Source organism: Hetaerina americana, unplaced genomic scaffold (genome assembly GCF_022747635.1).
Source record: "Hetaerina americana unplaced genomic scaffold, ioHetAmer1.1.p SCAF_10, whole genome shotgun sequence".
In the NCBI taxonomy this organism is placed as follows: domain Eukaryota; kingdom Metazoa; phylum Arthropoda; class Insecta; order Odonata; family Calopterygidae; genus Hetaerina; species Hetaerina americana.
Window position 1 is genome coordinate 61930680 of NW_027286070.1, and position 13402 is coordinate 61944081.

Consider the following 13402-nt stretch of genomic DNA (forward strand, 5'->3'; position numbering starts at 1 on the left):
GCTTAACTTAATTTTAGAATGATTGAATTAAGTGCAAAATACGTAAATCGTACAACACGATTTATCAGTATGATCTCATCTGAGCACGAACGTATAAAACATGACCTAAGCAAGGATAACGCACGCAGTGAAGTTATAAGGAACCACGTCTAAGAAATATTGAATTAACGCGAGGTCCAGATAGGTTATGACCTTGCTTGGGAAAATTACCAGTTCCCACGTATATGTAAATCTCACCCAGCCAGAACTACCCTCTATGAAATAATGGCATCGTCTCCTTCCACAATGAAGTAGAACACAATGCATGAGTCTATTGTTCCCTCCTCCCTTCCCCATGCTTACCACTCCACTTCCTCACCCCGTGCAATCAATCACACACGCCATGCTTTGCCTCCCTTCACACCCTGGCCGGGATAACACGAACGTTTAGGGTGACTTCTCTGGCAACAATTGCAATGAACGTTCACAAGACCGGTGTGAAAAAAAACTCCGAATTTTCATTTTGTCAAAGCACTATATGCAGCGATTACCTTCGTTGAATTAATAACTGTGGTTGTCATTAACCCACGCTTCCTAGAAACACCACATAAGCCAAAGGATCGCCCGGATATGAGCGGGCGTCGAATGAACATTACACGAAACCAATAACCTCTTTAAGGAAAACGATATTCCATGAAACCTAAAGCAATGCAAGGAAAGGTACATGCAAAAATTTAAAAAAATGGTGAGTTTTCACTTGCGGTGAGTGAAGACTAACGAGAAGGGCGGGCAGGTGGGAACTCCACAATTGCGTTCGTTATTAGCAGTTCCCGGGCTCTCGGTAACATTTGTTTACAGTGACGGCGGCACTGATTCGGTCCCAGAGATGCCTTGAGCTCCGGACCACGACGCCCCAGTGCAGCTGCCTCCTTTCGACCGGATGCAATGAATCGACGGACAAGAACGACCGGAACTTCGTGAATGGCAGATAAACGCACACCTCCGGCGAAATGATTCCAAGCTATTGCCGGCAAATTCATTCCTAGTCGTTTTATTGGCACATTACTTGTCCTCCTCACTGCAAGTCTCAATTTAAAAAAAAACGGCTTAAGGTAAGATACCGATCTCATTGTAAACGTTTTCACAAGACTTAATTCCCATCACAGGTACGCAAGAACAATTTATTGAAGTAGGTAACTTATATTGACGCAATCCTCTAAAATATACCATGAAAATAGAAGTAAATATCACGTAACTCATTAAAACTCAATATAGAATTGACTACGATTGAATACGATTTCAATGCATCGGAACCATTTTCCGCATAATTCGACAGTTAAGCAAATCCCAGACACTAAATATCAACTCTACTTTCCTTGATCATGAGAATTCTATGGTAATCGAAATTGGAAGTGCGAACTGATAAAATATAAACACTCACGGATGGAAAAGGCAAAATGATCGTGAAGAAATCACGAAAAGAATTTCCAGTAAAGGTAGGGGGGGAGGGTTTTTCGGACAAATCCAATGAAGGCCGGAGTAATTTGATTGGCAAAGTAATGCTAAAGACAATAATTTAGCGGAGGACATTAAGTAGATGGGAAAACGATAGGCATGTTAGACGAAATGAATGCAGAAAGATGTACTTGGAATTGAAGAAAAGTTTATTGTAGTGTGAGATGTATGGTTACGTTTGCTTATGCAAGGCTAAGCAATTTAGTCTTGTGTCCATCAAAAACCTAAACTGAATGATAATAATCAATGATGCACAGCTAAATGCGCTTAACGTGAAATATCACGTCAATTAATGTACAAATTTCAGCCATCTCGTAAAATAACAAAATTCCGAAGAACACTAAAACTGAGGCCCCCAAACGAGAAGAAACGAAACAAGGGACAAGAGGAAAAATTAAGGGCGCAATTGAGAATAACAATACACGTCGGCCTCTCACATACTCGAATAATTTACGGACACGCCCGGAGAGAAAAGGCAAATCCGGTATCCTACAGTCGACAGCCAACGAAACCACGACTAAAAATTTTAACAAAGGAACCGGGAATTCCGCACCGGCGGGATCCCGCGCCGCAGCTGCCGCGAGGGTATAAAGAAAACGACCGAAAGAATTCGCCGGGCCGAAATTTTCGCGGCATAAAAATCACGTACTTCCTTTCTTGAGAATTCTCCTCGCAGGAACTCCTTTCAGGATGAGGTCCACCCTCCCGGCTCCTACCCGACTTGCACAACACACATGCGACAGGAAGAACGGAAAGGGGGGGCAAGCGAGGGGAGGAAGGCGGAATGGAAAAAATAGGCGATGGAAAGTGGAAGCGAGGGTCGCGGGGGGCAGGGGTGGGAGGGCAGAGTGGAAGTGGGAGGGAAATGAGCGAAATGAGAAGAAAGGGAAGATTGTTGTGGCGTGGGCTGCTGGGAGCGAAGAATCGACGGAAGGAAGGAAACCTTCTTAAAAGAACGGAAACGGGTAGGAAGGAAAGAGACGGACGGAAAGAGAGGGAGAGAAAGGGGTTTCCCGACTGGGAACGCGCTGAGCGAAGAACGGTCGCCCATGCGATGAATATAACGTAGAAATCTTAGTTTCACATAACCGTGCGGAAAACGCAAGTGTGAGAGTACCAGAGAGAAAACACACGAGTAAAATAAGGGAAAAGATCCGTAAACTCTAAGTAATGGTGGCTTAACCAAGGAAAACTTAACGTTAATTGAACTTATCTAGAATTTTATGCCATGTGGTATCAACGGCCTCGTTGATGTTCGGATGACTTCCGATTCGCAAAACATGGTTTTTCCACCCGCAGCCTTTATCAGAAGGATTCTTCAGTGGTACACGTACAATTATACTATTTCCTTTTCACGTCCATAATACCAACACAAAGCGTATAGAGCGCGGCCACAATCAGAACCCCACTTTTCGAAGCGCCTTACACGCAACGTATACCGATGACTCGCGCAACATACAACCTACATTCAACCACAACTTAATTACAGACTCGTATAAAAGCACATTAAAGAAATGTTCTCATAACCATTCGCCCGGGGTAAAAGGAAACGCCGTGAAAAGGAGAGTCACCAAACGAGATGGACAGGGAGTTGGAAAAAAGAAGTTAAGGAAAGCATGCAGACAAACGTACAACTATTTTCCACGGAAAAAATGACGCCAAAAAGGATTCGAACCGAGGACCACTAAATTTCCGGCCGAGTGCTCCACCAACCGAGCTAAGGAGCCAACTAATAAAAAATTTCGCCCCGGGGAGGAGACCACTAACCGGCGGGAGGCAGCAGCAAACACCACAACTCGAGCAAGCGAGCGAGCGAGAGCCCTCAAGGTGAAATCCACCGTGTTCACGGATTAATGACTGCGGGCCGGAAACTTCTTCCCTTCCTCCCCACCCAAAAAGACCGACCCGACCCGCCACGCCACGCCTCCCATACCAGCCCATTCTATCTCCCCGGGTCGGCCTCCTTTTTTTTCGTATTGTTTTTGCAGGAGAACCGCCGAGAGGGCGGGGGAAGTGCAAAATGTGGAGTGGAATTGTGGGAGGAGTCGCGCATGCTGGGAAGGCAAGGCGGGGGAACTGCGAGTGGGGAGGGAAACGGAAAGCTGGAAGGGAAGTAAGAGGAATGAAGAATGAGATGGAGATAGGACAAAAAGGACCATGGAGCATAAAAGGAAAAAATCAGGGACGATTAAAAAATAAAACTCTCCACAAACAGGCTCGAGTTTTCGCTCTTCAATACAAAGGTGTATAAACCTACGTTCCGGGGGCCAAGAGTGGCCTTTAAAGTAAATCTGAAAGCAATAAACAATGGAAAATATACCTACATAAGAACTTCGATAACCACCATTCATAACAAACATACAATGGAATTTGATATAATAACTTTCAATAAGGAACTAAAAAAAAAATATGAATACCCAGTTGAGTCAAGGGTAAAAGGGATTAACACTCCCAAAATGGCTACTAATTGTTAACGAATGGACGGATATTTTTCAACCAACATTAATGATCCTTGGTTAACCCAAAGAATTGGCGACAATAGATAATTGTGTCACCGAAAAATATGGGAGCACATCTACATATATACTCGCATACTTATCAAAATACTATTCCAGGGCAACAGAGAGGGAAGATAACCTTGACGTTTAAAAAAATTCCACCAAGCGCTTAGAGGCCACGCCAATTAAGTTGTGGTTGATGACAAATAAATAATTGATTATCGACCGTCTTGCCAATGGCGCCTCATTAGCTTGAGTGTTACATTATGGGTATGGATTCAATAAAGTGTTATCCATATTCCGGATGCCACTCAGCTACAAATTAAAACAGCCCTTGCCATAAACTCAACTTCTAACTGAAAAAATGTCCTGCATACCATCGTAATCGACATTTGCGTCCGTCAATACAATGTCACGGAAAAGGAATTTACTTCGCACGTAAGATTGGCCTTGCACCGCTCTATTGCTTAACGCGAGATAACAACAGGATAACAAAGGTCATGACCGAGGAGACGAAAACTCGTCCTCCAGCAAACATTAACAAGGATCATGCACATAAAAGAATGGGAATTTGTGGTTGCACTAGTACCTTCTGTGAGACGAGAATATTGAACAAAAATTAAACCTAAATAATGAACCTTTTTGAAAGCATTACTCATTTACTTCGTAATAAAACTGATTGCATGCCCACAGGTAATGAGAGAAAAGATATATTGACAGGGCACACACTGCGGTTAATTGAAGTACTACTTTGGATTTAATTCCCAACCATTAAAATATGCAAAGTTTACCTGTTATTCTACCAGAGTGTAATACGTATAAACAAAGGGGGAATCTTATTGTTATCTTATAAGCGATACAGTGGAAGCACATACGTTGTTAAATTCCTGTTTTTGCTGGGATTAATATTTGATCACTGTTGTCGCTCAAATGCTGCGAAAATACAATAATCCATGACCATAATTACCACTAGCGCGAACATACCGAGAGCTTCAAAAAACACGCTGCACGCTTCCGATGCCCTCGAGCTACATGTTTTAAATCGATAAACATACGAAACGTTCTTACTTACATTGAAAAGAAAACGATTCTCATTTTAAGTCATTCTTCTCTGAAATCGTACATCAAATTGAAACTCGGCATGGCCAACTGCGCGAATATGATAAACAATAAAATACGCCGATTTTCAACAGGTTGAACCATTAAAGATACACGAGAAGGTAAACAAAACTGTCCTTGAATACAGGAATTCAGGATGAACAATTGGATTCCAAAAGTACGAAGCAACGAAATAAAAATACAGCAATCTGTCCCCCCCATACTAGATGCAAATAATTGGGCCGGATTATGCTGAAGACAACCAGGAACATTTACAAAAAGCATTCTGTTGATTAACGCATAATGCAGAAACGACGAAAGGATTGAAGATGGCGAGACAAGCTGGACAAGCAGAGAGAGGAAGAGCCGGAGAGAAGCAAGGGAAGAGAACTGGATGAGGGAGGACAAGAGGGTGGCGAGTGGAGGGGCGGGCAGGCCCAGGCACGGCGGCAGATGGGAGCGAACGAGCGGGGAGTGGACGGGAAAGGGGGCGGACGATTATAAGACCAGCTGAGGGTGAAGGGGGAAAGGGAGACAGGGGGTCCGGGATGAGGGGGGGAGGGTAGAGTCAGGCCTCAGCGCCAATGGCTCCGACTGCACGGGTGAATGGAACGAGAGTTGAAGGGAGGACAATGGGGAGGATCGCCATCAGCTGTGCCCACGCGCGTTTGTTTGGTCTAAGGGTTGGAGAGGTGTAAAATGAAGGCAAGAAAAACCAGACCGCCGACCCGTATACTATATATGTATAATACGCGCATCATAATACACGGGAGGGAAAAACTACAGCCACCAACAGTCCTCACACCAACCGGAGCTACACTTCCACCCCCCACCCAGACGTTCTCCGTCCAGTCGCCCCTGAACCTCATCCCCACGTCGGCAATAGAATTCAGCAGGAATCAAGGCTTGTACCGGACTGGTAAACGCTAGGAACGAGATTAACGTCCTCATTGAGTCGTCCGTTGAGGATGGACTCGGACGCGAGAAAGGGGGGGAGGGGAGGCGGACGGCAGACGAAACTCAAACCACGGTCCCTTGCCAGAATGATGACAAATAATGGTTGGGATTGATCCAATATATCAGTCACACAAGACGGAATGTGTGGGTGAGGCAGAGGAGAAAATACAGCCTGCGCTCGCTTTTACATGGACAGCGTCTCTATTTACGACCGCTATCAGTTACAGCCGGGAGCGTGGAATCGCGTAAGCTGTAATTCCCCGCTTTTGACACAGAAATGAATGCCCATGAGCATGGTTAATGAAATATCGATGATAGGAGGAGGAGGAGGAATTATTATAAGCCGTTTCTATGAGATACGGAACTGTAATGGTCCACCTTCTTCAAACGAAGAAAGGTTGACTAATTAAGTCGTTGGGCATGCCCACACGAAACTATCGCCTTATGCGCAGTCGTACAATATTAGGCTTATTTTCAACGACAACGTATTACCCTTATGGATGACGCTATTCCTTGACTGACGAAGATCTCTCGACATTATGGGCAATATTCACGTAAATAATAGCAGCGAAGGTATATTTACAGGCTATTGAGTAATTCAAGATATATTGCAACAACTAACCTTGACAGCTAATCCTAAAATGACACAAGCACCGATGCCAAGGGTGGGTATCGAACTTTTTAGTCCTTGCCGACTAGGCTTCCGCGCCCGGTTGCAGAACACAAACGGGTTCACAGAATGGCGTGCATATAATAATGGATAATATCTGGAATAGAAACAATGCTGGAAAACATTAGCACGACGAACTCGGAAAGCAGTCGCCGCGTATTCACTCAAGACGGCCTGAAGAGACGAAAACTTGAATATGGATTAAAATGCGACGTGTAACAGTTGGTAGAGTTAAGAGCGAGGAGTTTCGCAAGCCCAGTAATTAAAAGGACGCAAATATAAGAGTGAACTCGTTAACTCCAGGTAGACTTCATCATCTACGGAACAAATAACCTCGTTGAAATTAGGGCTCACATATCACCGTTACCGCATTTGTTCCTGGGGTCAGAATTACTTTTATGCCTCCATTATTACGATGTACCCCAGCAACATTTTTTTAAATATATACCCTGCAAGCCCCCGCCTGGGTGTGTATACACGCCAGAATAATTTGACCCGAACATGACCCTAGCGCGGTCGAACACTGTTATCATGATCCTCTGTCGTTCGCGGAAAAACTGACATCTTAAATCTATTTGTTCTATACTTCATCTCTCTAATTTTACTAACAAGATCATTACGGCCAAATCTCGAGGCCTGAGCACGTGACAGCAATGATTCCGCAGAGAAAAAAACCCAAAATAACACAACGACAAGTATCCAGATAAATGGAACAGATTTGAATTCCGAATTTTCGATATCTGACGTAAAAATGAGAGGAAACCTTTTACATTCGTTTGAGCCAATTTGCGTGCACACAACATTTTTGTAATCATATTTTTTCGCGCGAATCCTTCTTCCCTTAAATCACAAGACAATTAAGGTATAGGTAGACGGGCGATGGCGAGGGAGCAACTAATATTAGGATGAGGTAGAGTACACCTCTGGGAAAACCACTTACTGCCAACAAAATCAGTTGGGGAGAGAGGGCGGGCTAAGAACGTTACATTGAGATGTCATTTTGATAAATGGTTTTATTTGAGGCCACATACAAGGCACTAGTATTTCCTTGGTATATTTTAATAGATTTTTCGGGCCCTGCAAACCAATGCTACAGCGTGTGGCAGGGGCTGTGAATGCATGCCACTAAATCAATTGAGGATAGCAAAAAAGTCTTACTTTGCCAGTTTTAATAGAAATTGATACTGAGAATTCAGGTTTTATACAAGCTCTAATGGTAGTGGAGGTAGAGGCTTAACATCTGACTAACAATGAATGAATGTCGCAGAAACTGATGCCATGAGCTTAATTATGCAGTAGTTATAATCCTCGTTGAATGAACATAACAGCACCTACCGCATTTTTAATGGTATTAATGAATTTGTGGGGAAAACAGAGAAATCGCATGGTTTTAAACACTGGCGCTTCAAAACCAAGTCCAAAAGCAATTGTAGAGGACGTTTTTAAAAATGAATAAGAAACTTTTATACGTACCGCTTAAACTGTATATAAACCTCACGACTTATGTACGCATGGGTTTTACATAAATTTTATCATTCGTTATTTATACGAAAACCAAGGTGACACATTAACTCAAGCAGTCATGCTGGAACCTCTTTAAGGAACTCCATTTATTGCCGTATTATAGCACCGAATGATTATGTAAAATACATGCATAATATTACGCTTAGATGGATCAATATCGACACGAATAAAAATGCAAAACGCAAAGCAATTAGCATATAAAGCTGTATTAGTTCATATTTCTGAATTGAACATGACCATGGTGACTACTTCGTTGAAAAATTGACGGATGGCATAGATGCAATAGTTTCTCCAGCAAAACACACGAATATACTCAAAGCCGTCAACAGAATGTACACAAATAATTATGAGATACATGAGGCAATACACACTGTGACCTTGGAACGAGTCAATAGCATACCTTACTGAGTGTACCTCACAGATACTTGATATTCATAGGGTCAAAAATCTATTCTCGAAGAACAGCAGTGGCCCACTTCACGATAACGGCGAACGTAATTCGATTCAACGGGCTGAACGAAAGGCCACTTGCATTCCAATGCTTTACGGTTTCCCAACCCACCTCAAAACAATGCACGGCTGAGCCCTTAAAAGAACATTTGATCCTCGAGTACTTTCACTATAGTCCGCCACGAGATCACAGGCCGACGGCTGCCTATACCGAGTTACCCATAATGAGCTCAATTCCTATCGCTAAACTTATTTTTTATTCCTTTCTAAGCGTCAAAATTGGACCAAAAAAGCTCACTAAAATTTGTGGCTACCACGTGCCCTCTTTTCTAGACTATACTCGTAATTTTCTCATTCTCTAATTTCCAGCCCAGCTTTTCGTTTTTCCTAACAAAAACGGTTTGACAAAACTCTCCCTCTCTCATAAACGAACACTTGAAACAAATAATTCGATGTAATAATCCGAAAATAATCCACAAATTTCAACTCCCTTAACAGGAGATCAACGCGATTGCATCTTAAATGAAAAAATAAAAAGAAAATCGTCATGCAATTACTTCTGCGGACATAAAGGCTGAGTGCTAATGGTTTTGTCAGACAGGAGGCGTGACGGGAAGAATTGGAGGAGCTGTTGCACAGGGAGCGGGGGAGTAAAGACGACATTAAGGGGTTGTTAAGGGGCAGGAATGAATTGGCTGTTGTAGTAGCTAGGTTTACGTCGTGAGAAACCGAACTTCTCGTCATCCAGAGGCGTGGCCGTGATTACAGGTAGAGGGAGATGGCGAGCGACGTAACAGTGAGGTGTTCACGGAAACGGGAGACGTGGCAACGTCGCGGATGTGCGTCAGACCGACCTCGCGGTCGCTGGATCGTGCCCAGGTGCTCCGTGACAGCAAGAGAAGCCACCACACGAAACCCTCGGCACAAACCAGGGCAAAAACGAGCGTGGTTGGTACAGACAAAAATCTATGTGATGCCGTCGATGGAATGACAACGATCTTCTCGTTTAAATGGACCTGTGGCGTGGCCAAGGGACGGCAAACACAAGATACCAGAATCCTAGCAAATGGGTCGCAGAGCAAATGGAATGATTATTAGTTCTGGTGTAATCAGCACACAAACTGTGCTATCATCAGTTTCTGCTGAAATTATGTCTACAACCTTCCTGTTATCCAAGTTTACATTGAAGTAATTGCGAGAGAAGTAAACTTATTTTTTTTTAATATTAGGCCAAATATAGTAACATATCTAATTTCGACAGCGATGCCAGACAAAATACTGGAATATTTGTGATTCCATTTGTTTATCTATTTGTCACAACAAAATTTTCCAATGACATGCAAAGCTTCAATAAAATCTATTTTAATATAAGGCAAGTTTCAAAACTACGGCATACGCACTCGGACAGAAATAATTTATTTATACTTGATAAATAACTGTAAGTTTTAGAGGGGCGCATACTGAACACCCACACTACAATTGATTTCTTCATCTCCGCATTCATTCTATCAATTCATTCAGTCAACAGAAATATTACATCAGAGGATTTAGGGGCAAAAACAGTTCCAAGAGCTTGGTTTGGGATTCACGGTAAAAATACTGAAAACAATTTCAATAAAACGAAACCAAAACATGACACATTACCTTATCTATTGGAAATGGGATTTATCAATCTCAATGTTTTTTACTTAGAAGACAGTAAGAATCGCCCCACGTGTTTTGGAGTGCGGTCATAGGAATCTCCAGGTTCACAGATGCACGCGGAATTTCCGAAACACCAAAAATTGAAAAGTTTTAACGAACGCATAACCATCAAAAACTATATCTAGGAGAACATAAGTATGAACGATAATGTAATAAGTATTAACGTGACGGAAATAAAACCGATGAATTGCATAATTTGTAAATGCATGTATTTCAATTCAACTTGAACACGAATGGCAACGGCATCATTAGTTACAAACACGATTTGAAATCTTTAACATAGTGCAAGATTGATACAATGATTTCCACCAAACAAAGATTAATACGATCTAAGGACGCACGATTCACAACCTGCACGTCACGACACGCGAAAGATTCAAGCACGATGACGCTTTTGTTGAGGAATGTGAGAACGTGGCTTTGCATTTCAAATGTTATGAATATACGCTCGGCCTTTTCTGGTAGAGCTGAAATGACGATATCCCGGAACACTGGAAAGTAATGTGACAGATACGAAACCAAAAACTGTTATTCAACTCCGAGAAATGCGTGCCCATTGGACTCAACAAATAAAGAAATATCTAACCTTTCATACATTATTTACTATTCTTTAATTGAAAAAGTATAACACACTCATCTGAATGTACGTATCTTCTTCAACATTCTACCAAGACGACATAAAAAGCGACCGCGACCTTTCAAGTAACGGTTTTCATCCAAACCCCTAAGCTTCCACGTTCGCTTCCTAAACTGGAAGACGTGATCATACTTAACTCACAGACAGAACAAACTAGGTAAATGGTAATTATTGCATGCAGATAGATTCATAGGAATGATATGGCCTTTTACCAGGAGACCGTTACTTAAAATGATCGACTCGGGTCATAGGAGTTCAGCGAGAGGTTATCAGGATAAGCAGCGACACAAAAATGTAACGGAAACTCCATTCAATAGTTTTTGAATGATTATTAAAAAAATGAACACTTCAAAGTGGTTCACATGACATAGAACGTCTTCCGTTACTTATGATTAATGATATTAATGCAATAATTAGGTAGAAATTGAGTACAACGTTACTACACGACCACTTGCGAAGAGGGTCCACATATATTATCATTATTACCGTTTCACGTGTACGACATTAATGAATACAGAAAACTATGGCAATTAAACCTCACTGGAATCAAAACATTTCATAAACATACCTTGGACTGTAATACGGAGAGAAGCCCTTATGAACCTAGATTTTAAAGTGTTACAGTCACAAACTTAAACTCACCAAATTCCAGACAATGCGGCTCGCTATCAAACCTTGGAGATAACTGCATATATCGGTTCTTCTTAAGTGTAAAAATTCCACAAGTGATGTCCCGAACTCGGATGGTAGGCACTCGCCCGCACAAAAACCGTAAACAACAGGCAACACGAGGTTTAAGTTTGCATACGAGCACCGAAATATCCACGCCACATCATTCGACTCTTCAAACAGTGAACTTATTACAAACGATCAAGTCCACCTCCAACAAAAGAGGAGTTCCGGCATAAAAACGATGATGACCAAACAAGACGTGGCTTGACACTCTCACAAAAAACTTCAAACACACAACCACCTTCCTCCGAGGACCGACTCCAACTAACATTCGTTTCCGTTGCCGCCACTGCCGCCGCCGCCCGGAGTCGCGCTCCTCGGTCACGTGACGATGCGCGAAGGGAGGGCGCTCTGCAGAACTGCGCAACCGTAATCTCCTCCGAACTAGCGGAGGTTCCTTCCCCGTGTCCTGCAGCCCTCACGACATTGGAATAGGTTTGTGCGACTAAATATGACACTGCTGAATGTTTCATGCATATATAGTATTTAGATATCAGCGCAAAGATTTTTTTTCAGAAGCGAGAAGAAAATATAATAAAATAAATAGGTCCAAAGCTCCAATTTGCTGGAATTGATACTAAGTGACAATAGCCATTGTATTTTTCCAATATTGATGGCATACAACTCTAAAAAGAATAATAATTAAATACTGTTAGAATTTTCATTTTTTTCTGAATAGTGACTGGATTACGCGACATCTACTCACGTCATACCATGGGAGCCACCGCGGGGGTGCAAGGCGGAGGTTGTTAGGACATCAACACTTGCAATTTGAATACGGGCTAAGGTGATGTGCTCGTAAAATGAGAATAGGTTTCTCAAACGCGGTACCTGGGACTCTTAATCGTTTTTTTTTTCGCAATCCCATATTGTTCGACGGGAAGTATATTCAAATCTCTCTGCGCCGAAGTCCATATCTCTAATATCATTCGGCCGGTCTGATCAGCCGATATAGTACGGAACCTTATAATTACGTTGGTATCATAATAATACACCGACAACCTTCCTCTTGGTAACTATTATTCGGAAATCTATGGGATCTCTGTTGCCCTTGATCTAATTCCTTAATTATCACTTTCTCTGATGGTTACCAGATATCTACTCATATTCAAAACACGTCCTTAGCGATGCGAAATAGCACTTAAAATTTAAATTCTCATTATGCTTTCCCACAACCTTTCTGATGAAAGCGAGTTTCTTCAAGTCCTAATGTGCGCCGCGTAATACGAGGTAGGTAGGAGGCCAAAGTCGCACCTAACTACGAGTACTTCCCAGTTGCATGTTACTCAATTTGATCCCATTGGTCTGGTACGCACTACGGTGTTTTCCGATTCATTTCCCAAAACAAATTCATTGCCATACATTTCTTAATGTTAGTTTCCAAGCCACATTCCTTATACTAATATAAATGCTTAAGTTAAGGTATATTTTTTCATCGATATGATAGGGATAGAAAGTGGCGGGAGCGCACACAGCAACTTCTTGATGTGCGATAATTAGGTAATCGACCGTTTTGAGTCCTTTCTGAATAGATCCGATGCACGGTTTATAAATCCATTCGCCAGAAGACAGAGATCGATAATGTCAATTCGCGAGGGGGTAAAATAAATTGTCATGCAACCCAAGAAAAATATAAAT

General features: G+C 42.3%; 1 long non-coding RNA gene across 1 annotated transcript in view; it reads right to left on the reverse strand.

Annotated features, from left to right (window-relative positions):
* LOC139698892 (uncharacterized) overlaps window positions 1–11996 on the reverse strand; it is a 147831-nt gene extending 135835 nt beyond the window's left edge. The window contains exon 1 of the long non-coding RNA XR_011703025.1: window positions 11675–11996. This is a non-coding gene — a long non-coding RNA (uncharacterized lncRNA). The remainder of the gene's footprint in view (window positions 1–11674) is intronic.
* Window positions 11997–13402: the final 1406 nt, after the last annotated feature.